At 53.4% G+C, this 25891-nt stretch overlaps 1 protein-coding gene across 6 annotated transcripts in view; it reads left to right on the forward strand.

The window, feature by feature from the left end:
• Nucleotides 1-1272: 1272 nt before the first annotated feature.
• Nucleotides 1273-25891, forward strand: part of PPFIBP2 (PPFIA binding protein 2) — a 141115-nt gene continuing 116496 nt past the window's right edge. For 2 of the 6 annotated variants that reach the window (XM_008683817.2, XM_008683819.2), the window contains exon 1: nucleotides 1273-1405. The gene's annotated coding sequence lies outside the window, so the exon portion shown is untranslated. Of the gene's footprint in view, nucleotides 1406-4356; nucleotides 4375-21869; nucleotides 21937-25891 lie in introns of those variants that run through there. The other 4 variants (XM_040630741.1, XM_040630740.1, XM_008683818.2 and 1 more) reach the window with 4 other exon arrangements.

The raw sequence follows: 25891 nt of genomic DNA on the forward strand, positions 1-25891 counted from the left end.
TGGGCCCCAGCCTTCCTCTGCTGGCTTTGCCTTTCGTCTGCGTCTGGCCACGTTCCTGCAGTGACCAGAGTCTCCTCTTTGCCCCGGGGTGGCTTAAGTTCTGTTCCCACGTAAAAGTTTTCTGGGCACACTGGTAATTTCAGACCACCAAGGTAATTTGAAAAAAGATGTGTCTTGTGGAGTTTGTCCAGCTTGTAGAAATGTAGATTAAAAGTGAGGCCCGGGCTGTAGTGACTCCTGCCAGCGCTGGGGACTATGCCAGTCTGCGGTGTCCATGCCATCTGCGGCCCACAGGGATTTTAATCAGCTGAACTGAGCAACCAGTCCTGGGAGGCCCAGGCAAGGCAACAACCTAGCAGTACAGCCAAAGGGGATTCAGGCCGTACACTGGGGAGAAGTGCTGGACTCAGTCCTGCCCTGATTCTAGAATCCATTCCTGTGGTCCGAGGTGCCAAAGCTTTTCTCCTGTCTGTGGAACCCCGCCTTGATGCTGAGCATAGGGAAGGAAGTGTCCTTAGCTGTGCCTTCACAAGACCCGGAGCAAGTGTCTTTGGTCGGGGATGACCACTAGGGGGACCTCCACCCCAGGTCGCGGGGTTCAAGCGCGCCCAGGATCCAGGGTGACAGAGCCTTCCAAACGGGTTGTTCAGAGACCGGGAATGAGGCTGCCCTCGGGCCAACCTCAATTTGGACTGCATCGCACGAGTCCGGGGAGTCCGAACACCCAAAGGGTTGCTGCACTGAGTGCGCCTCTAATCGATCCGTCTGTGGCTTCTCTCTCTTTGCAATTCTCGCTACAAATTGCTTTTCTGCTTCCTCGTTTTCATTTCCTACGGCCGGGGAATGATGCTGAAGGGCCGGAGAAGCCCGGAGGACTGGCAGCACTAGCGCCGGGACCCGCCCGTCGGTCTCCCCGGGGCCGGAAGGGTGCAGGAGGGGGAGGTGACAGGAGCGGGGCGGGGCTACCAGGGGGCGTGGTCCCCGGGAGGCGGGGCTTGTGGGCACTGAGCGCGTTCCAGCGGGCGGGGCCGCGGCTGGGCGGACTGGGCATAGGCAGGTTCGAAGCGGTGGGGTTGAGGAGGCCGGTCCCCGAGGAAAGGGAACTGGCGGCGGACGGGTGTCTGCGGACTGCCGCTCTGCCCGAGAGGGAAGAGGGGTTGAGGGGCGGTCCCAGGGGAAGGAGGGCGGGAGAAAGCCGGGGCTCCGGGACGAGCCTCCCGTGGGTCCCGCCCCCGTCACGTGGGCTCCAGACCCGGCCGCTGCCGCTCGGTCCGCTGGTTGGTCCGTCAGTTGGTCGGTGGGTCAGTGGCCTGCTGCTCGGTTCTCGGCTCTCATGTTCGGAGGTGGGAGGGACACGGGAGCGGCCCGCACACCTGAGCCGCCCGGAGAGGAGCCCCGCACCCAGGTCAGTGGGCTCTCCCCACTCCCCAGGTCCCCTGCGCGTTCCGGACCGGGCGCCCCCGCGGGTGCGTTGCCTGGGGAACCGAAAGCCCCCAGATTCAAGAACCACCCGAGGAGTGAGGGTCAGTTCCAGGAAGGGCCCCAGAGCGTGTCCCAGGTGCGAGGACAGAGACCCTCTTCCTCCTCTCTGGCCAGAAGACTGGGAGGAGGGTAAAACTCCCGTGGATTTGCGCCGAATTTCCACCCAACCCTGCCCCGGGATCTACGGACTATGCGCGCGCCTCTGCAGGTGCCGGCAGGGCCCTGGAGATGCGCAGGACGGTCAGTCACCTGAGTTCTGTGCCCTATGTCACCGAAGCACCCGCGTAATCTAGAAGAGCCCACGGTGGTCGGGCGGTTTAGGGTCTGTTTGCCCAAACATCTCTGTTCGGGTGTGTTCAGAGGCAACGCCTTGACTGAGACCAACTCTGTAATTGCGAAAACGCAACATGCCTAACAAAATCTCAAGCCACTGTGTCCCAGTAGACTGTCACATGGGGAAGGTTCTCCTTGAAAGTGGGCTCCTCCTCTTCCTCGTAACATCCCAACTCCAGACCTGCAGGTTTTCTTCAAATGAAAATAAGATTATATATTGAAAAGCTAGAATTTCCAAAGTTTTCGGGGGAATTGAAACAGGCATTCCAGCTAGTCTTTAATCCTCTTGAAAAACAAACCCAGAATGTTATATTTTTACTTTTAGAGCAGCTGGTTATGTCGTATAGATCCGCCCCCCTTTCCATATTTTGGTCTACTTCCTATCTTTCTCTTGATCTGTCTCTTTCCTTTCCTAGTTCCTTAATTGATTATAATACAAATCTGAAGTGTTTCCAAATTTTATGTTGCATTTTGTGAAGTTAAATGCCCAACTGCAGAAAGGTAGTTGGCTGTGCACAAAATTCATCTTCAGTATGTTCAGTCTTTAATTATTATTTGAATATAGAAAACACAAAATATTTAAGATTATTTCTCTTTTAGGCTTGAGAGGCAGCCCATTAGTATTCTGCTTACATCCATCTTTAAATGACCTTGAAGTGGGAAATGAGAAAGATCAGTGAATTTCTCGCTTACTGCATTCATCCATGATTTTATCAATACATTTATTATTGTTCTTACATAGAGATTTGATGATGTGCCAGTTACTAGCTTATTGCTACTGAGGAGACAAACAGATGTCTACTGGGGTAGTTACAGCAGGTGTGTTGGCTTTAAGACTGAGCAGAATGAGATAAAGGCCAGGAGAGAGGGAAGAGCAAAGAGTTGTGGGAATTCCTGTCTTTCATCTGAGCAGGGAAGATCTGGGATGATTTCAAGAGGCGGATGACTTGTGTGATGGATCTCAGAGGATTTCTCCTGGGTGTCTCCAGGCAGAGGCGGGTAGAGCGTCGCCTGGGCTGAGAGCTGTGTAGGCGGGCAAGCACCAGCTAGCGGTGAGAAGTGCCAAGTCGTCTAACTGGGCTCCCAGGGCGAGTGCTAAACAGTAAAGCTGGTGACAAGGATGAAGCACGGCCCCAGTGGGCCATGAAGGTCAGGTGCAAAAGTCTGGAATTGGAAAGCATGGGAGCCAATGCCAGGTTTTAAGCAAGGGATTGACTGTGGTTCGGTGAGCTTCTCAAAGTTCGGGACCTTGGCCCTTGACCATCCCAACCCCTAACCTGATGTGGAGAAAAATCCAGCAAATATTTGTGGAATGAATGATCAGGCAACAACTTAAAGCTGAGCTTCTCAACCTTTAACAAGCTTAAGAATCACAAGGGGGTTCTTGTTCAAATGCAGATTCTGATTCCTAGGTCAGCGGTGGGATCTGACCTGCATTTCTAACGGGTTCTAGGGTGGTGCCCTTCCCTCTCTTTGGCAAGGATTAAGGGCCATAGTTTGCAAACCTCGGAATTTTAAAACTATTTGGGATGAAGTGGGTCTGGGATGGTGTTTCCAAGTTCCCCCCGTGATTCTGATGAAGGCCAAGGTGGGGCCTGCTCAAGCCTATGGTGGCAGTGCTGTGGGAAGGAGTGAGCCGAGGGGCCAGACACTGGGGCTGAGGGGCCAGTTAGGACATTGAAGGTCAATCAGGATAGAAGAGGGGAGGCCTTATATTGGGCCTGAAAGAGTGGGACAGGTAGGAGAGACTCTATGGAGAGGTCGAATCTATGGGCCAGCGGTTCAGGGAGTGCTGGTATCTGTCTTTAGACGGACAGGACAGGTTCCAGAAGTGAGGAGGGGGAAACGATTCTGAGAGAATTCAGCTTCGGAGAGGAATGGCGTGCCCTTCAGGCTATAACATTTGATGTAAAATTTGGAAGTTGGTTTTGACGTGGCCATCAAAAAAATTTTTTTTTCCTGAATTACGAATCAGTTCATGACGCTTCCCTGCTTCAGATCCTCTGGCGGATCCCCTCTTGCAAAATATGAGAAGGAAGAGCTAATATGAATGCAGCGAAAGAGGCAGCTAAACATTTATTAAATTCCCAGATTGTGCACCCCCATTCTAGCAGTGACCCTCAGGGGGTGGGGGGGAACTTGTGACTCTCTCAGCACTTGGTGTGGGCACAATTAGACTGCAGCTTTTGGCAGCTTTGTGTTGTCCTGAGTCACTGTTTTTCCTGCTTCCTCCCTAGAGCAGTTCCACGTTACGTTTCCTGGCATCATTCTTCGGTTTCAACACTTGATGGCGCCTCTGAGTCTCAGTGTTCCAAGAACCCACAGGTGGTCTCAGAAAGGTGGACTGTATCCCTTCTAGACCCTGAAAGCCAGGTCTTACTCGCCGCTGGGGATCTTCACGACGTCCGTTCTTATCTCTGACGCACTCAGTAAATAATCCAGGAGACGCCGTCCTAGACCAGTCTGTTTAGCTTCTCACAGCCTTGCGATTTTCCAGGGCGCTGCGAACTCTTCGGCTGTGTCTTCAGGAAACGTATGACTTCTCCTTAGTGCTCCTAGGTAATTATTACTTTGGGGCTCCTCTCTAATTCTTGCTTTCATTTCCTCTGTCACATCCACGTTTATGCCCACAGAGAACTGACCCTTCTGCATCACGCTCTCGTGACCGTGTTCTGGGTGGTGCAGACATCTTGGCCCTGGAATAGATCTTTGGATGGAAGGTCTACACAAGATGGGATAGGATTGCCTCCGTGCTAGGATGTAGTGTCGTTGTTTGCACTGAAGGCCCTGCGAAGGCTGGCAGTCGTGTAGCTCAGAGCCGCGTCTCACTGTTCCCCAAACTGAGGAGCTCTCTGGTTTCTATCTTATGCGCCTTTCCGTCTCTGCACGCACCATTTGCTCTTCCTGGAAAGCTCTTTCGTCCACTCTGTGAGATGAATGAACTCTTACTAAAACTTAAGGATGCAAATCAAACCCTTGAAACCCCTCTCCTCCTTCCACCTCCAAATCACTTCGACTCTTCTCTCTGGCGTATACATATAGCGTCAAATGGAGAACTCTGCTATGGTACTTGGGCACTGCATTTGCATGTCTCTGTCCACACCTGCTCCAGACCCTGAGCTGCTGCAGGCCTGCATCGGCCTCTGGGCGCAGCCCTACACTTAGCAGATGAGCAGGAAGAGGCTGTGGTAAACATGGGCCCTACCTGGCTGGTCTTTGCAGTGTTTGCCCCAGTAAAGGGGGAAAGGGGTAGGCTGTTTTGCATCAGAGATGAGGGAAGAAACAAGAACAGAACCTGAAAGACTGGGACAAGCCCAATGAGGAGTGGCGCACATGGCTAGAGTCAGAGGGTGGGGTGGGGAGGGGACACTGGGAGAGGCGAGACTGGAGTCTTAGGCTGGGGCGAGGTCATGGAAGGCCTCGAACACTGTGGCTAAAGAATTGAAATTTTATTCCCATGACATTGAAGGTCTTTCAGTGTGGAAAAGACAGGGTGAAATCTCTGCTTTCAGGTTGATCCAGGGCCCCATGGAGGGACAGAAAGCAACCTCCCGTGAGAATGTGCTGTTGGGATAACCCATTGAGGTAGCTTAGAATGTAAGTCAAGGCAGTGGCAGTAGAGCTGGAGGGGGAGTGAGTGGTCTTGCCAAGAAGTCCTGCGGGATTGGGTGACTGACCGGATTTGGGGGAGAGGGAAAGGCAACGAGTGGGACACTGACACTTTGTGCTAGTGTGCTGCGAGCAGAATGAGGCATAGTCAGCATGAGAGCATGGAGGAGATTCTTGGAAGGGGGAAGGGAAGTGAGGATGGTTGATCATTTTGGAATCAGAAGAGAGCCTTGGGTACACACACACACACACACACACACACACACACGGTGAAGCTACCCAAAGGAACCTGACTAGGGTCACCTGCCAGTGGTGGTAGAACCCAGGCCTCCTGGCCCTCTGGCCTAGGGCTCTGTCCTTTGGAGCACCATGAGTTGGCCAGAGAAGTGCTGCCAGAAGGTCCAGATGGAGATTCCATTAGGCAGTGAAAAGTGGGAAATAGACCAGGTTTGGGGTGAATTCAATCTGCAGAACAGCTACGACTGGAATCTTGTAGGTCAAGGACTCAGAAGGGAAGTGTCTGCTGGGAGCCAATGCCAATGTGGGTGTGAAGCCTCCTGAGTCCTCCTTTCTGTTCTGTGGCCTAGCCGTATGTGGGCTGATGGGAAGCAGGGAGTGCTTTATGGTATGGACACTCACACTTGTTAGTGCTGTGTGGCTATATGTGTGTTAAATGTTTTCCTGGGAATACAACCACCCCTTTCTCAGTTCTCCAGAAACATGTATTCTAAGACCCAAACACTTTCTCCCCCTGGCAAACTTTAGGGACCCATCCAATCAGTCAGAAGAAGTTGCCTGTGTAGTGTTGGAGTGGGGGTGGTGGGCGACCTGTGCGTAGGGCCAGTATCAGGGATCCAGATGGCTGGGGGAGGGCCTTAGCTGTCGGTGAGGAGAGAGGACCTTATCTAGAATCTGCACTGCTGCCTGGAGACTCAGCGGCCCTGAGGCTGGATTTCCTCTCCTCCTCACCTCTCCCTTCCACACCTTTCTGCCTCGCCGCGCTCCTTCGCCTCCAGCCTCCCAGGGCAGGTCCTGCCCTTGCCATGGCACAGTGGTCCCCTTAGTTTGCTGAGGCCAAGCTGGGTTAATGCATGTGAAACATTTAGATTATTGCCTGGTGCGTGGTAATTGCCAAAGGAAAACAAATACAAGGAATGCTGGGATTCAACCTAGAGGGAAAACTTGTCAAGCCTCGTGGCTCTTTCGAACTATGCAGCTGGATCTGGGAAGTTTCTGCCTTATCTTGTCTTGAGTTTTTGGTTTTGCGGCTATTTATTTTTTATTTATTTACTTTTACTGATCTAAAAATGTGTGCAGAGCCTGCTCGTTCATGGTAAAGAATCAAGGCCATGTAGAGATGGCAGACTGGAGCTTTGGGTTGTCCGTGTCTCAGGAATGACTAATGCAGCGGTGAGTGGGTGGAGGGCCTTCTGACAAATCTCCAGGAACAGCTTGTGAACCCAGGTGAGACTGCGGGGAATCGAGTAGCCTGGGCTCTCCCCCACCTGTAGCTGCTGAGCTGGTCCCAGGTGGCAGCTCTGCTTTGGGTACATCTGTTTCCTCCTGGTGAGAGAGGCAGAGGGAAGGTTGGTGAAGCCAAGCCCCGGGCTTGCTCTCTGCCTGTTTAGGGTGAGCCAGTGCTTGCTGGTTGCCCGGAGTGTGCTCAGTGGGCAGTCAGAACTCCTGCCCTGACTCTCGGGCGAGCACATCAAGCCACAGTGACTTGTGTGCACGGTTGGAATGTACCAGTCACATGGAGCTGGGCCTCGGCTGGGCAGGGACCGCTGTGCCTGGGAGGGCCGCTCCTGTGACTGCACTGGTATCCCGAGAGGTCTTCGCAAACTTCTGCAACCTGCTTCTGGCAGAAAAGCCCAGAAGGCCCTGCCAAAAGGAACTCCTGAGGTTAGCAGACCGTGCGTGTGAGTGTGTGTGTGTGTATGAGAGAGAGAGAGAGAGAGAGAGAGATGGAAGGAGAAGGTAGGAAGGAAGGAAGGAACGGAGGGAGGGTGGGGTAGTTGTGTAGGAGCCAAGAGGCCTGTTGCTGAACCGCAGCTCAGGCCAGAGCACCAAAAATGAGCCACTTTTCTTTCCTACACACGCACGTGGCACCTGCTCTTTCTTCAGGGACAGTACTTCCTGCCCCCACACCAGGCCTCGTCTCCCCTGACTTGGAGGTTTTGGCACAATTAGCTAGCTGGACACCACTTCTTCATGAAGGCGACAGAGGTGTGGGTAGACTGGGCCCCCGGAAAGCTGCCTCCAGAGGCAGGATGGGGGGCGTCTCGCTTTGGTGGGTTTTACAAAGGGCTTGTCTCACGAGGTGGGTGATATTCCCATCTTGAGGGAGGGAAATGTGCCAGAGAACTCAAGTGATTTTTTTAAAAAAGACCCCACGTATTAGATTTAATTTATTGTCCAAATTGGGATACTTTTGAGAGTGAAAGGAGGCAGACAGATGCTGAGCTGGGTGGGATCCTGGGGTGACAGGGCTGTCTTGGGCGTACCAGAGGTATGGGGTATCAAACTCCAGATTCATTAAGCAACCAGGGCAGGAAATTGGGGGGGATCAGGGAGAGAGGGCCGCCGTAGGGGGGAGGGGAGAAGTTAGAACTTGAATTTGGGCAGGAAAGGCAGATTCTTTTAATTCAACATTTTACCAAAGCAAAGGAATCGTTCTCGGCTCTGACACCTGACCTTGACGGGATGTCATGAAAAAGTTTTATTACATAAGCTCTTCCTGTGACCAGCCAAGACATCTGGTGCTTCGATGCAGTGCACTCACCCGGTAAGAACAACACCCCTGTGTGTCCGTCTAGGTTTTGGCCGTGCCAGCTCCCTGGAGCTAGCTGCACAGTGCCTCAGGCAGGGATGACTGTCCTGCTTCTGGAGATGAGGGCACAGACTCCTGCCCCCCGCCCCCACCCCCCACCCCACCCTGCCAGCGTGGCAGGCCACAGCTTTCCTCCACCATGAGGTTCTAGTCTCCCTGTCTCCGAGGACCCTGCTTTCCCAAGCGAATGGACTTTGAACCAGACGGCCTCCCTCTCAAGCCCCCTCTACATGGGTTTGCTCTTGCTACTCTGAGCTTTAAGTTCCTCATCTGTTCAGTGGGAACAGTAATAAACCTGTTCCATTTGGTTCTGGTGAAGATTCAATGAGATGATGTGCATAGAGTGTTGATCGCGGTGCTTGGTGTGTCCTAAGGAGTCAGCAAGTGGGATTATTACTGTTTTGTCAAGAAGAGTGACTTAATCATCTGGAGGGCTTTTTCTGAAATCTCGGGGGTCGGGTATTCTCCAGGCCTCCAGGGATGACAAGAAAGGACAGCCACGGTGAAGGTGAGCAGGAAGTCCAAGAGGCAGAAGTGCATGGCCGGTGGGAAGTAGCCCGGTTTCAGATGGCTGGTCACCAAAGTACAGCACAAAGGCGGCAGAGAGAGCTGAGAACCCCAAGCAGCTTGATGAGATGTTGGGAGGTGGGGGGAGTGCAAAGTCCTGTCCCGTAGGCTCCAAAAATCAATGCTGAGGGTTTCCTACCTGACCATGTAGAAAAGCCCATATAACTTGCCTCAGCCTAGTTGAATTAATAGCAGTCCTGGCCTTAGACCTTGCTAGAAGATCACCCCTCTTTCTTCTGCACTGGCCAAGAGTGGACCCACTGCACTCTGGGAGCAGGCGGAAGAGGGAGGGATGCTTAGTGCTGCAAAGCTGGAGTCTGTGCCCAGCAGCCTTTGAAAGGACCCAAGGACAGACAGGAAGGCACTGGGGCTGTGATGGTGATTTTCAGGTTGGGGAGGGAGCCATCTTGTTCCATGTTCCTCAGAGGGTAGAGTTGCAGGGCCATGGTGGGGACGGGAGAGGGAATTAAAGAGGAGGCAGATTTCATTTCAGTGTAAGAAATTCTGTGATGTGAGAACCTCTGCCAACTCAAGCTTACCCCGAGGGTGAGGCGACGGGCTCAGAGCCTGTGTTGTGGTCTGCCTGAAGAGCGCGTTGTCCAAGCGGTATTCACTAGAGAGAGGTTTGTGCAATCGCAGGGGAGGCAGGATTTGCTGAGAGCTCTAACTGAAAGTGCGGCAGGGTTGTAGAGATGGTTGGCTTCCAGGTGGAATGAAGGGAGGAGGCTGGGAAGGGTGGTCCCAAAGCTGGGTAGGAGCTTCTCTGTCCCAAGTCACAGGCTGAAGTCCTGCTCCATAACGGTTGGGAGAGAGGACAGGCTCTGAGGAAGTGGCTTTGTGGCCTGAAACTCAGAGGCCTATGATCCCGAAGAGATTGTACTCTTTATATTCTCTGCTGTGCCTACCTGGGCTCTGCCACCGACCGGGGGCTTGAAGGCTCTTACGGATCATGGCCCCCCCTTGAAGATTTCAAGAACACAGCATCCTGGTGTTTGAAGAATAGGGCCAAGTGGTCTGAGGCCCTGGGATCGCAGCATCAAAGAGGGGATGGTGGATATAGGAGGGAGCCATCCAGGAAGGCCGTGGGTACGACACTGGGAAGTCTGACTGTCTGTCTGCAGCCTGGGCCACGAGCCAGCTTCCAGCCCCTAGATTTGCCGGGGAAGGGCTGCGGGCAGCGGGGGCCTTTTTCAAGTAGGCTGAGGTTTTGGGTGGGGTACATGGGTGGCGGATGGAGAGTGCTGTGGTTAAGCAACGTGGATGCCTGAGGGGCACTATCCTGGCTGGAGTGGCAGGGAGGGAGGCCATGGAAGCCCTCAAGTCAGAACCGGCCCACTGGATTTAGGACAACTCCCCCTTTTAGCAACAGAGTTAGAGCCTAATTCCGAGTGCTCTGGTGCCAGTGGGCTCGTGACCTCATTTATTACGTCAGTCACCGGATGATTTTTGACCGTCCTCTGTGCTGAGGACGTGATGGTGGGCACCAGAAATGAGTAAGACATACCCCGGCTTGGATCGAACTTAAGGAGTGTACCCCTTCCTCAAAATAGGCAATACTAACCACAGAGCGGTGAAATTCAGAGAAGGGAGAGGTTGAGGCACTTGGCTTGCTGAGGAGCTGGCATTTGAGATGTGTCTTGAAGGAAACACAAGGACCAGAGACACCCGTTTCTCTGGGTCCAGGGCATTTCTAGCAGAGGGGACAGCAGTGGACAAAGAAAGGCATAGGGACAGTAAATTAAAGGGCCTATGTGGACAAGAGCCGGTGGTTTGGTTTGGCTAGACCCGAGGAGTGGGGTTACATGGGGAAGGAGGGTTGGAAATCATCATCTATCAAGTCCCCACCGAGGAGGAAAATGACTCAGGAGAAGTGACTTTTCCCAAGGTTCTCCAGCTGGCAAGAGGCTGAACTAAGACTTATGCCCAGTGCACCTGATCCTCAAGCCCATGTTTCCATTCTATCTCGCCACCACGTGGAAAGGTCAGATTATTCAGTCTTAAGTGTACCACGCAGATCAAGCCCTCATGCTGAGGCAGGAAGCCGCTCAGACTGCACGTGTCAGATGACATTAACCTGTGAGAAGCACTTGGTGGACATGGCCAGATTGTTGAGGCGGCACAGCCAGCCCCAGTGAACACATACATACGCACAGAGACAAATTTGGGAGTGAATTTCTAAAATAGTAGGAAGTTGCCTAGTTGTTCATGGTGGCATAGAAACTGTTATTTTCCAAGCACTATAGACAATTACTGATTTCCTGGCTGAATTCCACCCACTCCATAAAGTATATTAGAATGGGGCAGGATAACCTGGAATCTTCTCTTAATTTATACAAAATGCTTTTTGGCTTTGGCTCCTTTGTCCTTAGTAACAAGTTGCTTACAGCCCACCTCATCTGTTGGGGACCCCAGAGTGTCGGCAGTAAAGGGATATGAAGCAAGATGGTGCCTCTGGAGTGGGTTAGAAGGGTGGGGTGAGGGATGAGAGTCAGAAAAGCCTCTGCAGGAACCCAGGTGGGGGGTGTGGGTGGAGAGGAGGGGCCAGCACAGCTCAGTAAGCAGGCCAGGAGCCTGCCCGTGCAGGAGTGTGGAGTGGGGGCTGGGTGCTGCGTGAAAGGAGGGCATTGTTTCCACCAAGCATGTTCAGGCTCTGAGCAGGTGGGTGCCAGTGGTGGCTGCCCGCTGAAGTTGGGTTCCTCCTTATCTCGTATGCTGTAGAGACAGCCAGTCCTTATCGCTGATCAGGTCTACCCAGAGCCCCATCCTGTGTTGAGCGTGGCTGCCTCCCCCCGCCCCCCAGCTCAGAACCCAGATCTGGCCCTGGCAGCTACACCCTGCTTCCTCAGGGTGGACCTGGGGTCCTTCCGGCTGCCCAATGGGATGCTTCCCCTCAGCCCATAGAGCAAGCCTGAGGAGAACACCTTAGGGAGGCTGGGGTGCCGATCGGGTAATATCTGGGCTGCAGTGACTTGGGATCTCGTGTTAACAGGGGACTGCAGGTAGGACAAAGCCCCCCTCCGCGTCCTGCCTACAGATCAGGAGCCCTTTGAAAACTGTTAAGAGCAGCTCCAGAGTTACAAATCCAGTCCTTAACTGTCATAGTTATTTGTATTTGAAAGAGAATTTTAAATAAATGTAGTGACAGTTGAATGAGGGATGGCGTTGACGAGAAGGTTTTTACAGGCGACATGAGACACACATCTTGTGGCATTGCTGTGACCCGCCGCGTGTGAAAGCCTTCCCCAAGTAACTCCTGCTTGGCTCTAGGTGTCCCCTAAGAGTGTGATGTCCGAGGGAAGCAATTGTGGGGCCCCTCTGGGTCACCAGTACAACTTGACCGTCTTCCATCAAGGCCACCTCTGAGCTAAAGGGGCTCTCATGATGCCAGTGCCCAGGGCCAGGGGCTTCCTCCCCACGAATGTGGTTGGGATATGGCCCTTCCTGTCCCCAGCCCCTGGAGCCCAGCTTCAGCTTTAGCCTCCATGTTTGGGGTCTCCCAGATCCGTCTCCCGGCTGTGACTTCTCTGCCAGGTGCCTGCCCCCAGGTCGCCCATGAACAACATAAACCCTGCCTGCTCATTGTCCCTAAGTGGGATGCCTGGGGGCCCCCACTGGAATGGCTGAGGAAGGCACCAAGGGGCTGTAAGAGGAAGCGCAAGATCCGTGGGAAACTTTCTGCTCGGGGAAGAGCCAGTGGCCTGGATCTCAGACACTGCTAGAGAGACACTGAAGGCCTGGAGCAGGTGTGCTGTGTGTGGAGCCCCAGGGCCTGCCACCTGGGGGGCTGGCTCCAAGGGATCTGGTAACTTCTCAAAGGAAGTCAGTGTCATCTATTTTTTCCCCCTCATCCCAGCAGTTGGAGCCTGATCAGGGGTCTTGGCTCAATCCGTCTTCTGGAATAGTGCAGTTAGGGCCGTGTTCTCTAAGGGTGAGAGGCAGAGTGTTGCGTATTTACTGGGCCAGGCACTGAGCTGGGGTGGTTTACTCTGTCCTCTCTCCTAACCCTCTGACCAGCCCTATGTGAGGCAGGCATTATTATCTTTGTTACACAGTAACCCGAGAGGTTAATATATATTTCCCAAGGTCAAAAACTAACCCAGCTGTAAGTAGCAGAGCCAGGATGTCCACCCAAGTCAGTCTGACTGCAAAGCTTGGACCCTTGTCTCCTGCCTCCTGCTCCTCTCCTCAGGGGTCAGGAAAGGAGTGCAGGAGCTCAGGGTGCAGAACAGGGGTGGGTCGGGAGTGGGGACGCCTGTTGCTGCTGCCTTCCCCTGCTGCGGCCCCTTTCTGCCCCTTTCAACCGGAGTCTGAGGCACTGCTCGGGTATCTCCCATGGGAGAATAGCCCTGCTTTGTGGACAAGAAGTGAGAAAGATGGAGAGAGGCCCCCAGGAGCTATTGTAGACGCTCCCACTCCCCTGGGAGCAGACTGACAGCCGTCTAGAAGCAAGAGCTCATGGGCGCTCAGAGAGGGGAGTCCGAATGCGGTGCAATTCTCTAGCTGACTTGTCTTTGGTCAGCAGGACTATGTGGGCAAACAGGGGCTTTCTGGATCACTTTTCTTGGGGAAGTCCCTGAACCACTGTGGCCCAAGTGCTGTCAGGGGAGGGAAGCAACCCTGGTGGCAGGCGTCTTGTGATGGGTGAGCTGAGCTGAGGGGCCAAGCCTGCCTCTCCTTCCCCCGACATCACATGCTGAAGTCGTTGAATTGGTTGGAAGCGAAGACGGCTGGGCCCAGGGCACTCGGCTCCTTGAATGCAGCTAGCTGGTCAGGCTGTGGCGTTGAGAAGGGTTTCCTTCTTGTAGCCTATCAGTCTGGCCTTGCTAAATGGCCTCTCTCCCTGCATGACCCGACGCAGAGCTGACGTACAAAGATAAATAAAGGACTGTTAGGAACTGCCCTCACCTGGATGCTGTTTAGGTCTGAAGGTGCAAAGCCAAGCCTTCCTCAGGCTGAGAGGGAAGGGAGCACCTCTGGATGAGAACAGAGCCCCACATTTCTGGACGGTTGCTGCCCCTTGGCGACAGGCTAGTGCGGCCAGGATCAGACTGGGGCGTGTACTAGCCCGCCAGGCCTCCCATAGCAAAGTGCCACAGACTGGCTGGGCGAAACAACAGAAATTTGTGTTCTCACAGTTCTGGAGGCTAGAAGTCCAAGATCAAGGTGTCAGCAGGGCTGGTTTCTTCTGAGGCCTCTGTGTTTGGCTTGTGAATGGTCGCCTCCCAGTGTCCTCCCATGGTCTTTCCTCTATACCCGTCTGTGTCCTTATAAGGATACCAGTCAGATTACATTAGGGCCCACCCCAATGACTCATTTTAACTTAGCTATCTCTTTAAAGAACTTACTTCTAAATACAGTCACATTCTGAGGTCCTGGGTATTAGATGTCGACATAAAATTTGGGGAGGGTGAAACAATTTGGCCTATAATGGTATTTCCCAGAATCCTCAGTGAACGAGCCTCCACGTCCTGGTGAGGGATGGAAGGGCGCTCCCTGCTGGTCCTGCCGAGGGAGCAGGACAGGCAGGTAGACTCCACTCAGCTGGTGGAGAAGCTCGACTGGCCTCATCCAAAAGCTTAGTCTCGCAAAGTCCAGGCCAAGCAGTTCCCTGGTCGTCTGGGCTCGCTAGCAGCAGCGGGTTCTGTGTGCTGTCTTCATCTGGCTCCCATGTGGCCTCAGCCCTCCAGTGAAGACAGAGCTGCTAATACCCTCCTAGTACCCTCCAGCCCAGGCGTGCAGAGGAAGCCCCCTTCTCCTCCGACAGAGGCAGCAGCCAGGCTCTTGTTGCCAGCACACACAGCCTTTGGGCTCCTACTGGTCTCAACTAAAAAATGCAAAAGGAAAACTATTGCATTGATTCAAAATTAAACCGTTCGACAAATGTTGAATGTTCAAAACACAGAATAAATTTTGATTAATCCAATTAGTATTTATCCAGAGACTGCCAAATTCTGGGGTCTGTGTTCCTCCCCAGGCAGCTTGGGAGGCTCACAGGAGGTAGCTGGCTACAGGCTAAAGTTATGTATGAGGCCCCTGAACATTCTAGATGATAGAGAAAACTTGCCAATTCAGATGTGGTTTTTTTTTCTTGTTGCTTAGCATTCAAAAATAATAGAATAAGGAGAAATGCCTGGTTTTATCATCTGTTAGGGGGAGTTACGTCCTCTCCTCCTCTTGTTCCTGTGGAAATATACTTGCATTCTCAATTGCCTCCTGCTCATACCAGGGCCGACCCTGGCCGGTCCTTCTCCAGCTCTGATTATCAGGCAGCAAAGAGAGGGGCCTCGTGTGGAGAGAGTGGGAGGGGAGAGGCTGCCGTGGACAATCGCCCACCCTTACTCAGAAAACCGGCCAAGGTTTCTCTCTTCTGCGTGCTCCTTCTCCCTTGCTCTCCGCTCAGCGCCTTCTGCGTGCTCCTTCTCCCTTGCTCTCCGCTCAGCGCCTTCTGCGTGCTCCTTCTCCCTTGCTCTCCGCTCAGCGCCTTCTGCGTGCTCCTTCTCCCTTGCTCTCCGCTCAGCGCACACACTTAGCAGTTTGTGTCAGCCGACATTTCCTGAGTGTCTGCCTGGGTTGGGTTCATTGCTGGGCTCTGAGGGTAGAAAGGTGAATAGCACATAGTCCTTGCTCTCAAGCATCTTAATTTAGAGGGGGAGACAGACATATCGAGGAGTCGTATAACCAGAGCTGTAAGTGAGATGATAAAGGCGAGTACCAAGTAGGGCAGAAGCAGAGGGAAGCACCCAGCACCTTCAAGCCCTGGGGTAATGGTATCAGGAAAGGCTTCCTTGGGTTGGCGCATGTGGAGAAGGTCTTAGAATATGTGGGATTTGAAAGTATTGCTGGAGAAAAGCATCCCAAACAGAGGAAAGAGAGAACACAGGGAAATCCTTCTGTATTTAGGGAGTAGGAAGTGGCTCAGGGGGGCTGAACTGAGTGGGAAGTGCAGCTGGGAAGGTGAATCTTATGGGAGGACTTGGAGGGCCGAGCTATGGAATACAGCATTGTTCCTGAAACAGTGGGGAGCCATGGAAGGTTTGGGAGCAGAGGAGTAATGCCATAGGCTTTATAAAGCATATCCTGCCTGCTCTGGGAAAGATGGGTTGAAGGAAAGTCAGCCAGAGGCAGGAAGCCTAGAGGAGGCAGCTTTGGCAATCGGAGAGAGGGATGATGAGGGTCTGAGCGAGGGTGGGCTGAGCATTTGGTCAGGAGGTAGGACCTTCAGAGAGCCTGAATGGCACTGCAGAAAGGATGCCATCTGTGTTGCCAGAAGTTTAGGTCCGAACCTCAGTATTGGTTCTGTTGGTCCCCAGCAAGGCAGGGTGAATCCCGTGTGTCCCTCTGGAAAAGCTCAGCTCCCTAAGTGCTAGATTTAAAAAAAACAAGCAAATAACAACAACAAAAAACCCTTTGTTATAAAAAAATTCAAACATATACAAAAGTAGAAGGAACCGTGTAATGAGTCAATTTACACATCAGCCAGCTTCAACAGTAAGCCCTTGCTGGTTATATTTCTAGGGGATAATTTTTTTAAAAGATTTATTTATTTATTTATTTATTTATTTATTTATTTGAGAGAGAGAGAGAGAGAGCATGCACACATAAGTGGGAGGGGCAGAGGGAGGGAGAGGAAGAATCTCAAGCAGACTCTGTGCTGGGTGTGGAGCCCGGCTCGGGGCTCGATCTCACCACCCCGTTAGAACCTGAGCCAAAACCAAGATTTGGACACTTACCCAGCTGTGCCACGCAGGCACCCCTGTGGGAGACGATTTTTGCAGTGAAGCTTTTTGAAAGTATTCAAGTTGAGGTTACACTGGAATCATTTCTCTGAGTCTGTCGTCAGGTTGAGACACTGAAATGACTTGACGACCATTTGTTCCTCCTTGGAGGTAAAATTTTGCGTGCACGCGCGTGCGTTCTCCGTTGTGAGGAGGGCAGTGAGGGTAGATTTCTTTGTGTCCCGGGACTGAGGAAGCTCACTGCCGGCAGTTTGTATCTGTGGGTAAGGTTCTGTCTGCCTGGGGGGCGGGTGCGGTATGGACGTGGAAGAGAACGGAGGTGTGGACGGCTGGGGGGGCAGTTGGCAGGGTTGGACACCCTTGTTACCCACTCACTGAAGGATGCCTGTGGCCTGAGAGCCTGATTTGTGCTGACCAAACTGACAACGCTCGTCTGTACACCAGGAACCAGTGGACTCATTTACTTGGTGGGCATCATCCAGTGGCCACAGCACAAATACCCGTCCTCCCAGACCGCCCTCCTGGCGTTTCCCAAAGGTGGATTGCAGGGTCATCTGCAGGTTGCTGGGGAGCCGGGCTCCCAGACAGAGGGCACTGCGTGGATGGAAGGGGTGTCCCTCCAGGCTGCTACGGGGCCTCTTTGCTAGTGACGAGATGGTGTACTGGTCACCAGTGTGCCCTACAGACCAACACTGACCAGTCCTACGGCCACTGCCGCCTCGTCCTTCACTGAGAGTGACCCAGGTTGGTGGGCATCTGGTGATTGTTTGTGCTACTTAAATGCCCTCTGGGTTTGGGATCAGTTGAAAAATAAGACCAGGAGTTAGACAGACGGAGACTAAGATACCAGCTCTGGGGCCAATAAAGGTGTTCAGAGAGTGTGGCCCGTAGAGTTCCCAGTGCATCCTTTTCCCCAGTTAGCATATCCACCTGGGTTAGAGACCTGGATGACTGCCTCCTGCTGGGGACAGGCCACTTCCCTGTGGCAAGGCAGCTCTGGAAAAAGAGTGGGAAGGGTGGGGTGAGCCACACGTACTGGGTTCCTTCCCCCATTCCCTCAGTCAGATACTTAGCTGTCCCCTAGGAGATGAGGTCCAAGAGAATGTCAGCCCCTTTTGGCTGTCTCCATGGCAACATGAAACAACCCAAATGGAGGTGTGAGCATGGGTTGTGGGCCAGCAGAGGTGTTCTTGGACAGGTAGCGGTGGGGATGCTGTCTTGGAGAAAGGAGAATCTCCTTAAAGAATGAGTTTTGATGGACAGAACCTGCAGAAGGGACCTTTAGCTTGAGGGACAGCATGAAAAGGGCACAGCAAAAGGAGAATGCTCTCCTATGGCTGGAGTATCGAGAAGTCAGAAGAATACAGTTGCAAGTGGCCAGGCTCAGTGAGGAAGGGCTGCAGAGTGGTAAGAACTTGACCTTGCAGTCGGACTGCCTGGGGTCAGACCCATCTCCACTGCTTCCAGGACGTGGGATTTGACCAGTCACTCACTTCACCTCTGCAAATTCCAGGTTCCTTGTCTGTAAAATTTGGATAGCAACAGTTACGAGTATTGAGGTCTAAGACACCTATAAATGCTTAGCTCGGGGCAGAACGTGTGTTTAAAAAATGGCAGCCATTATTCTTACCATCGTGTGTTCAAGACAGTTTGGGGTCAGCTAACAGATGTCTTAGATGTCAGACTCGTGAGTTTGGATTCCTGTGGCAGAGGCCAGGGATGGCTCAGGTGAGAGGAGGCCGTCCAAGGCCGAGATTCGGATACCTGGATACAGGCTGGGTGGCTGTGGGGGGAGGGGGAAGACGGAGCTCCCTGCCCGCGGAGATCCGCGGGCACATGTCTGCTGTGGCAAGGCCGGGGAGGGTCACAGGAATGCAGGTCAGGCAGGCCAGGAGCTACCCAGAGAGAGCAGGAGCACACTGAGAGTTTCAGATCATGCTGGATCTCGGGGGCTGCTCAGAAATGGCCAGAAAGCTGATGAACATTTGGATGCTTTGTTCTGGAGCTTACAAAGTGGTCTAGTTTTAGGAGTGGCAAACATGGAGATGAAATATGGGTTGTCCAGGGTGTGACTGCAGAAGAGAGAGGAAGTGGGGGCAGGGAGTGGAGGCTGAGACATAGGACATGGAGTGGAGGGGGAGGACCTGGAAGAACCCAGAGAGCGTTCTGTCCCAAATGCCCAAGGAGGAGCGTATCGGAAGGGTTTAGGTGTGGGTGAGATGCCCAGGAGAGCAGTTCTGTACTGCCTCTCGCAGGAGGAAGAGCGCACGTAGTTCAGGGGGCGGGGGGAGGAGCAGCAGGGGGGCACAGAGGTGATCTCATGGCAGCAGGTGCCAGAGTGAACAGGAGGTGAGCGTCTTGGCAGTGAAACCAGGGAGAAGCATGAGATGGTAGCCGGAGGAAGTGTTTGAGGAGAGCAGGGGCTTTAATACTCGTGTGGGTCAGGAGGAAGGAGTAGGAGAGGGGAGGGAGGCAGATTCAGCCTAGAGAGGGAACCACGGAGAGGCTGGGCCTCAGTGGGGCTAGATGAGGGGAAGTCAGAGGAGGAGAGAAGGGGAAGTGAGGGATTCTGTTTCTCACCAGTGAAGGATGTGGTAGTGCGCTGAGGAGTCTGGTAGGAAGGATGTGCCAGATTAAAGATCTGGGTGCACGAGGGTCTGGAGGAGCGGAGGCACCTGAACTTGCCTCCCCAGGCAGGGGGAGTTGGGGCAAGTCATGCCCCAGAGGCCGTGTGAGCTGGGGAGGTGGCTGGAGGGAGGTGGGCGGGTGTCGGTATGGTCCTGTGTGCTGACTGCTGACAGGCAGCAGGGCCAAGAGGGCCTGCTGTCCAGAATGGGAGGGTGCTGGAAGGGGAAACAGAGTCAGAGGAGGTGTGGGAGGGTTCCTGAGGTGGGCATTGGAGGGGACAGGCTGCCATGGCCTGGTTCTTCTCCTGCTGCATTATTGCTGGAATAGGATGGGAGGCTTCCAGACCCATTGCCTGATGGGTCAAGGCCAAGTTCTAGGGGTGAGGTGAGGGACCCCTCATAAGCTGGTCCTAGCCTCATTTGCTCTCATTCTTTCCCAGTTCTCTGGTCATGGCAAGCTATGTGCATACATGAGTGTGCACACACACACACACACACACACACACACACACAAGCACGCACACACCTGCCTCCCAGCATACCTTAGGACACGTACACTCCTTACTCCTTTTGCATTTCTGCATGCTGCCCTCTCTGCGGCTTTCTGGGGTCGCCCACACTGCGCTGGTCACTCCTTCCGCCCACTGCCTTGCCCCGAGGAAGCTCAGCCTCCCTCTCCCCGCAGTGCACTGGGTGCCATGTTGCTACATGCATGTGTCTTTCTGGAATCACCAGGGCCTCTTTGGCGCCAGGTACCGATCAGCTTGCCTTTGACTGTTCATCCGCTTGAATGAGTGGGTGTCGGACTGAGCCTTATTATCCATAAACGATGGGCAAATGGTCGATTTTTGAAGCTGAGCTTCTCTTTGCAAGTAATTGCCGTGTGAAGTTTTACATGTGACTTGCCTGTTGAGCTCGTGACGTTGTCAAGTTGACATGAGCACTGAAGTGCCATCTGAAATTAATTTTAAAGATGATGGGAATTTCAGGGGAATGATGTTTTCTTCTCACAAAGGAGTACCACGATGACTTTAAAGTTAAACCATTAATTTATGCATTTCTGAAGTCGAAGTTGGTAAAAGCCAAAGTTTGTTGGCTCTGCCTTACGGATCCCAGATAGGGGCCCAGTTCTACAAGCAACCTTCACATTCTGATTGACATGGATGAGAGAGGGAAGAGTTTTGGCCCTTGGTAGAGCGATAGCATTCATTAATTTCCTCTTAGCATCTGCTACAGGGTTTTACAGATAATGGGGAGCCAGTCGTATTTGTTAAATGGATAAACAAATCTAAAAATATGTATGTTGATTTTATGGGTCCTGCATTTTTATGACAATTGTTTTCTCTTCTGTGTTGTCTTTTTTTGAGTAAAATACGATCTTGTAACAGAGTTGAGGGGGCTCAGGGCAGCGCGCAGAGTCCCCATGAAGATACCGTATGAAGGGCAGAAGGTAGTAGTCCTTTGTCCCCAGGTGTTCGGAGCCCCGTTTGTTTGGACATGGAAACCAGCTTCCTGTATCCCAGCCTTCACTGCTCTGAGCAGATCTGCAGGGTAAGGCAGTGTGGTGGGGAGAGCAAGCCGGGTCTTCGGTGACAGACAGACTGGACTCCACAGAAGGACTGGCAGCAGCCATGTGACCTCAGGCTGTGTCCTAACATCTTTGTATCTCGATTTCCTCTTTTGTAAAATGGGGCTGATGAATATAATCTGTCACACGATGACCGGGAAGATTAGAGGAGGACAGAGTATTTTCCCAGGGGCTGCTGCTTCTGTAGGACCGGGGAAACCCTCTGTGGACCTCTGGAGCAGCGGCTTTTACAGACAGGCGGGAACTGCGGGGCACGACGTGGTGAGCCGTCGTTTGCTGTCTCGTGGGTGGTGGGGGGCCGAGGGGCAGGCAGCGAGATCTTCCGGCGTGTGAAGTGTTGTGGCTGAGGCATGGTCCTTCACATCCCAGCCTGGAAGGGGACACTCATTTAGGTCTACTGCTCAGACTTGCTATTTCTGAGACTCTCAGAAGGAAGGGAAAGAACCTTCCATCCCGAGTTCTCTAAGTGGCTGCAGTAAGCCCTCATGGCAGTGAAGACACAGATGGACTTGTTGTAAGCACAGTGTTAAGAGGCACCTTGATGGGGGGCTTGGTGATGCTGTGTCCCCTGGACCCTGTCTGGCTCCCCAGCTCCCTCTTCCCAAAGGCACAATGTCTGGCCTGCCTGCCCTGCCCCTCGATCCCTCTCCTGGCGGGAGCACCTGCCTTGCTTGTCTTCTGAGACCTGCCCCAACCTTTCCTCAGCAGGCCTTGAGGCCCGTGGCCCTGGTCACTGAGATTGCTGTGGCCTCTATAGGACAGTAAGCCCTTGAATTGGGGAAAAGGACCAGCTGGGAGGCAGAGTGTCAAGAGCAGAAACGGGAGGTGAGAACAGTCAGAGGAAGGGGAAGCAAGTGTTTAAAAATACGAAGTCGTCCTGGATGGGACCCAGCATCAGCTCCTCAGTGTTCTGAAGCCCAGAAGGTCCGATGGGCTGTTCGGGTGTGAGCCGTGACAGCCTCACGCTCGCTCACACCCGCTTCCTGGCCAGACCCCGTGCTCCTCCTTGTGGGCTGGGCTGTGGTGTCTCACGCTCATCAGGTCTTTGAGGGTGGTGTTTCTCTTAAGAAGCTTGCCGTTGGAGCAGGAGGGAGGATGTTGGCCCTGCTCCTGAGGCTGGGGACAGCTGAGCCGGTGGGAAGTCCGGCCTCACAGTGCCCGGAGGTGAGGTGTCTGCGCCTGCTGCTGTCGTCGCATTCTTCGGGGGAGGGCATTGGGCAGTGTGACCGAGTCCCCTGCTATGATTTTGTGTTGGTGGAAGAGCCGTTTGGGGTCGTGGAGCCTTGTCTGAAGGACTGCGGTTTGGGGAGAAGGGCTTGAGCTCTTTGGGTAAGAGCTTAAGTGGAAGCATCTGGGTTTGGATGTGCCAGACGAGCCCGGTGGAGGGGCAGTGGCATGTGACAGGACTTGGGCTGGGTTTTCAGTGGAAGGGCCAGAAAGAAAAGGGACTCCTTCCAGCGGGTTCCGTGGAGCCGGGCTCCAGCACAAATGTTCTTAGGGATCTTCTGGAACTCGCCCAACAGGGAGTGGCTGGGAATGCCCAGCGCACACAGCTCACTAACCTGGCCCCGCGGGGAAGACAGACGCTATGCAAGAAATGCTGCGTCCGTCCCCTGCTGGTCCCCGACCCCGCCAGCCTGGGCTTCGGGCCCCTCAGGCGGTTCTGGCCCGTGTCAGCCCCCAGCCTCAGCGTCACTGGCTGACCAAACCGAGCAGCCTGACCTGGGGTGTTTAGGTGGCAATGAGAAGCCTGTGTGTGAAAAACATATTTACAGCCGAAAGCGCCAAACGGGTGTTTGTTACCAGAAGTGACTGACGCTGGGATTCCACTGCCGCAAGGTCAGTGGCTTTTTCACCTTCGGAGGCTTTCTTGTCGCTCTCCTGTGCAGTTTTTCTGAGGCTACTTAAGCTTCTTTTGGTTAGAAGAAGAAATCCAGGGGCGCCTGGGTGGCGCAGTCGTTAAGCGTCTGCCTTCGGCTCAGGGCGTGATCCCGGCGTTCTGGGATCGAGCCCCACATCAGGCTTCTCTGCTAGGAGCCTGCTTCTTCCTCTCCCACTCCCCCTGCCTGTGTTCCCTCTCTCGCTGGCTGTCTCTATCTATCAAATACATAAATGAAATGTTTACAAAAAAAAAAAAAGAAGAAGAAATCCAGGCTCCACCTCTTCCCTTTTATCAGACTCAGATATTGGCTAAAGGCGATCAGCAATCTGGTAGCGGCTCTCTCAGCGCCCTGGCCCCCCGTCCTGCTCCGACTGCTCTGTGTTCTGACAACCCCCTCCAGTGTCCTGACAGAAAGCCAGCGTCTGTGGCCTTGGCCTTCTGTCCTGCTGCAGAGACGGTGCCTGCGGGCCCTGCCACTGCTCTGATGCCAAATGGGCTGCTTTTCCTTCTCGTCAGACAGAGACCTCCAGACTGGGCAGGGCCTCTCAGGGCCCCTGCCACCCACGGGAGCCTCTCAGCTTCCAGTTTAGACCAGTGACCTCTATTTTATCCATGTGCTCCTTTGTGGAAGGAGAATGGCTATCGTTTACCTGTCCCGTTGTATTTTGGAAGCAGGTAACTTGTTTTAAGAACCACAGATAGAGAGGAATTTTGCCCCTGGTCAGCTTCCAGCTGCCTCCTTCAGGCAGATGTATGGTTCTGTCTTTCCATTCAACACGCATGAGCTGGCCTGCTCTGAGCCGGGTCTGGGGCTGAGCTCTGGGCTTCAGAGACACTGCCCTGCCCACAAAGAGCTTACCAGTCACACAAAGGAGTCACACACATAAGTGGCCAGTGTTCTAGAGAGTTCCAGGTGCTATAAGGGAAGTCTGTCATGGGCATGGAGAGGGGGACTGAGCTGGAGCAGTCACTGCCATGTGGGGGATGGGAGGGGATCCCTAGAATCATGATGCTGGATTTGGGCCTTGGGTGAGAGCAGGAATTGAGCAGGTGGAATGGGGGTCATGGGCTAAAATGTTGCATGTTGAAGGGGCCTTACAGCAAAATCAGGAGGGGCGAAATGGTTAGCACTCAAGAGGGGGCCAAGTGTGGCTGAGAGAATTATCACTGCTGTGGTTGTGAACTCCCAGCCAGCTATATGCAGAGGACTTCTGCATACGTTATTTCACCGAGTCCCCATAATCCCACGATGTGTATATTTTCACCTGCACTTTGTAAATAGGGAAAATGAAGCTCAGTGAGGTTAAGGAACTTGTCCAAGGACAGAGCCCATGACGGGAAGAATGTGGGCCCAAATGCAGCCTGACTAGAGAGTGCATGCTCTTGACTATGTCATGGCTCCTTCACCTTCTCTCTGGCGTGCGAGCTGGTGAACAGTCATACAAGTGCTGGAGTGCCTCGGTTAGGTGTGCTCTTGGCAGCAGGGTGGACGGGAGGGGTGTGTGGGAGTGAGGCTGTAGGTACGAAAGGCAGTCAGGAAGCCATTGTGGTCATTCTGATGAGAGATGATGTGGCCTGACGTGGGGCAGGAGAAGAGGAAGGGACAGATGTGAGAGGGGCTGACGAGGGAGACTTTGCTGGTTGTGGAGACCCAACTGGATGTGGATGACAGGCGGGAAGGCCCGGGATGACTCCCAGGTTTCTGTCTTGGTGACTGTGGTGGCATCACCACAGCGGGTGGGGAGCATATTGGAGAAGACCATTTTGGGGGGCCTGCCAAGTGTGAGGGCATGGAGAGGGTGGTGGGTATCAGGTGTTGGTGGGGGGCACACCTATCACTCAGGCTCTGGTTTCCCACTGACAATGTCAGTGTCCTCAGGGCTTACAGAATGGGGGTGCCCTCAGGGGCCGAGACACATGGAAGAGTTGCAGGAGAGATGGCTGTGCACTGCCACTTCTCCTCCCTTTCCCAAAAAAACAAAGAGATGGGGAGATCCCATTGAGGTAGGCAGGATCAGCTTTGGTTTCCTGGAAGAATTGGCTTGAAGAGAAGATGGGAATTTAGTAAGGAAAGCCACTGGCTTGGGCATAAAGCAGGAAAGCAACTGGTATAGTCAGCTGTCGTCTGTGCACTGATGACTAAGACATTTGGATGGGATGGGGCAGAGCTTGGCCTGAGGGGTGTGATGGAAGGTAATCTGCAACGCATGTGGCGAAAGGCATGAATTCTAGGGGATGATGGTGAGCCCCTGAGACTTTCTCAGCGGAGTGCCTGGTAGGAGTTGTGTTTGCATTCTCTCATTGGCTCCTCAGCTTCGTTCAGTATCGGAGTCACCGAGGAGCTGGGGCGGGATACAGAGCTCAGGCCATCTTCTACTTAAATGAGGCTGGACCTCTGTGCTTGTGTTGTTGTCCGGGTGACTGATGAACACCAGTGTTTGAGGACCACTGAGTCAGGTGAATCTTCAGTGCAGGGTGGGTGCATGGGGCTGCCTGGAGGCAGGCAGCCAGTTAGGGGGTGCTTGTGGGAGTCTAGGGTGCGGTAGTGCAGGGACAGGTGAGGCTGTGGGAGCAGATGAGATCACCAGCAGCAAGTGCTGGGAGAGAAGACCGTCAGGTCTGACTCAGCAGCCCTCGGATCTCCTGATTGCATCCTTCTCCATCCTAAACCCTCTGTGTGATTTCTATGGCAGCACTTCCTCAATTCACCTGGCTGTTCCTCCTCAGTCCCCTTTGTTGCTTCTTCTCCCTGATGGCTGTGTTGAAGTGTTCCAGAGAGTTCTGGGGCCTCTTGCTTTTCTTCTTTTTTCCTTCTTTCTCTTCCTCTCTCTCTCTCTCTCTCTGCACTACGTAGGTTACTTCATGCAGTTGTTTTGAATTCCATCTCTCTGCAGATGGCTCCCCAATTCTCTCCAGCCAGACTTACCTCCAAACATCAGATTCACATCAGACTCGTATTTCAAAATGCCTTACTCAACATATCTTCCTAGATGTCCCCTAAAGCATCTTTTTTTTTTTTAAGGATTTTATTTATTTATTTGAGAGAGAGACAGAACATGGGGCGGGGGAGGGGGAGGGTAGAGGGAAAGGGAGAAGTAGACTCCATCCCAGGACCCTGCGATCATGACCTGAGCTGAAGGCAGATGCTTAACTGACTGAGCCACCCAGGTACCCCCTCCCCCCACCTTAGGAATGTTTCCAAAACCGGATCTCCTGATCCCTTCTTCCCCTCCATTT

This window comes from Ursus maritimus, unplaced genomic scaffold, assembly GCF_017311325.1.
Source record: "Ursus maritimus isolate PB19 unplaced genomic scaffold, ASM1731132v1 scaffold_16, whole genome shotgun sequence".
NCBI lineage: Eukaryota > Metazoa > Chordata > Mammalia > Carnivora > Ursidae > Ursus > Ursus maritimus.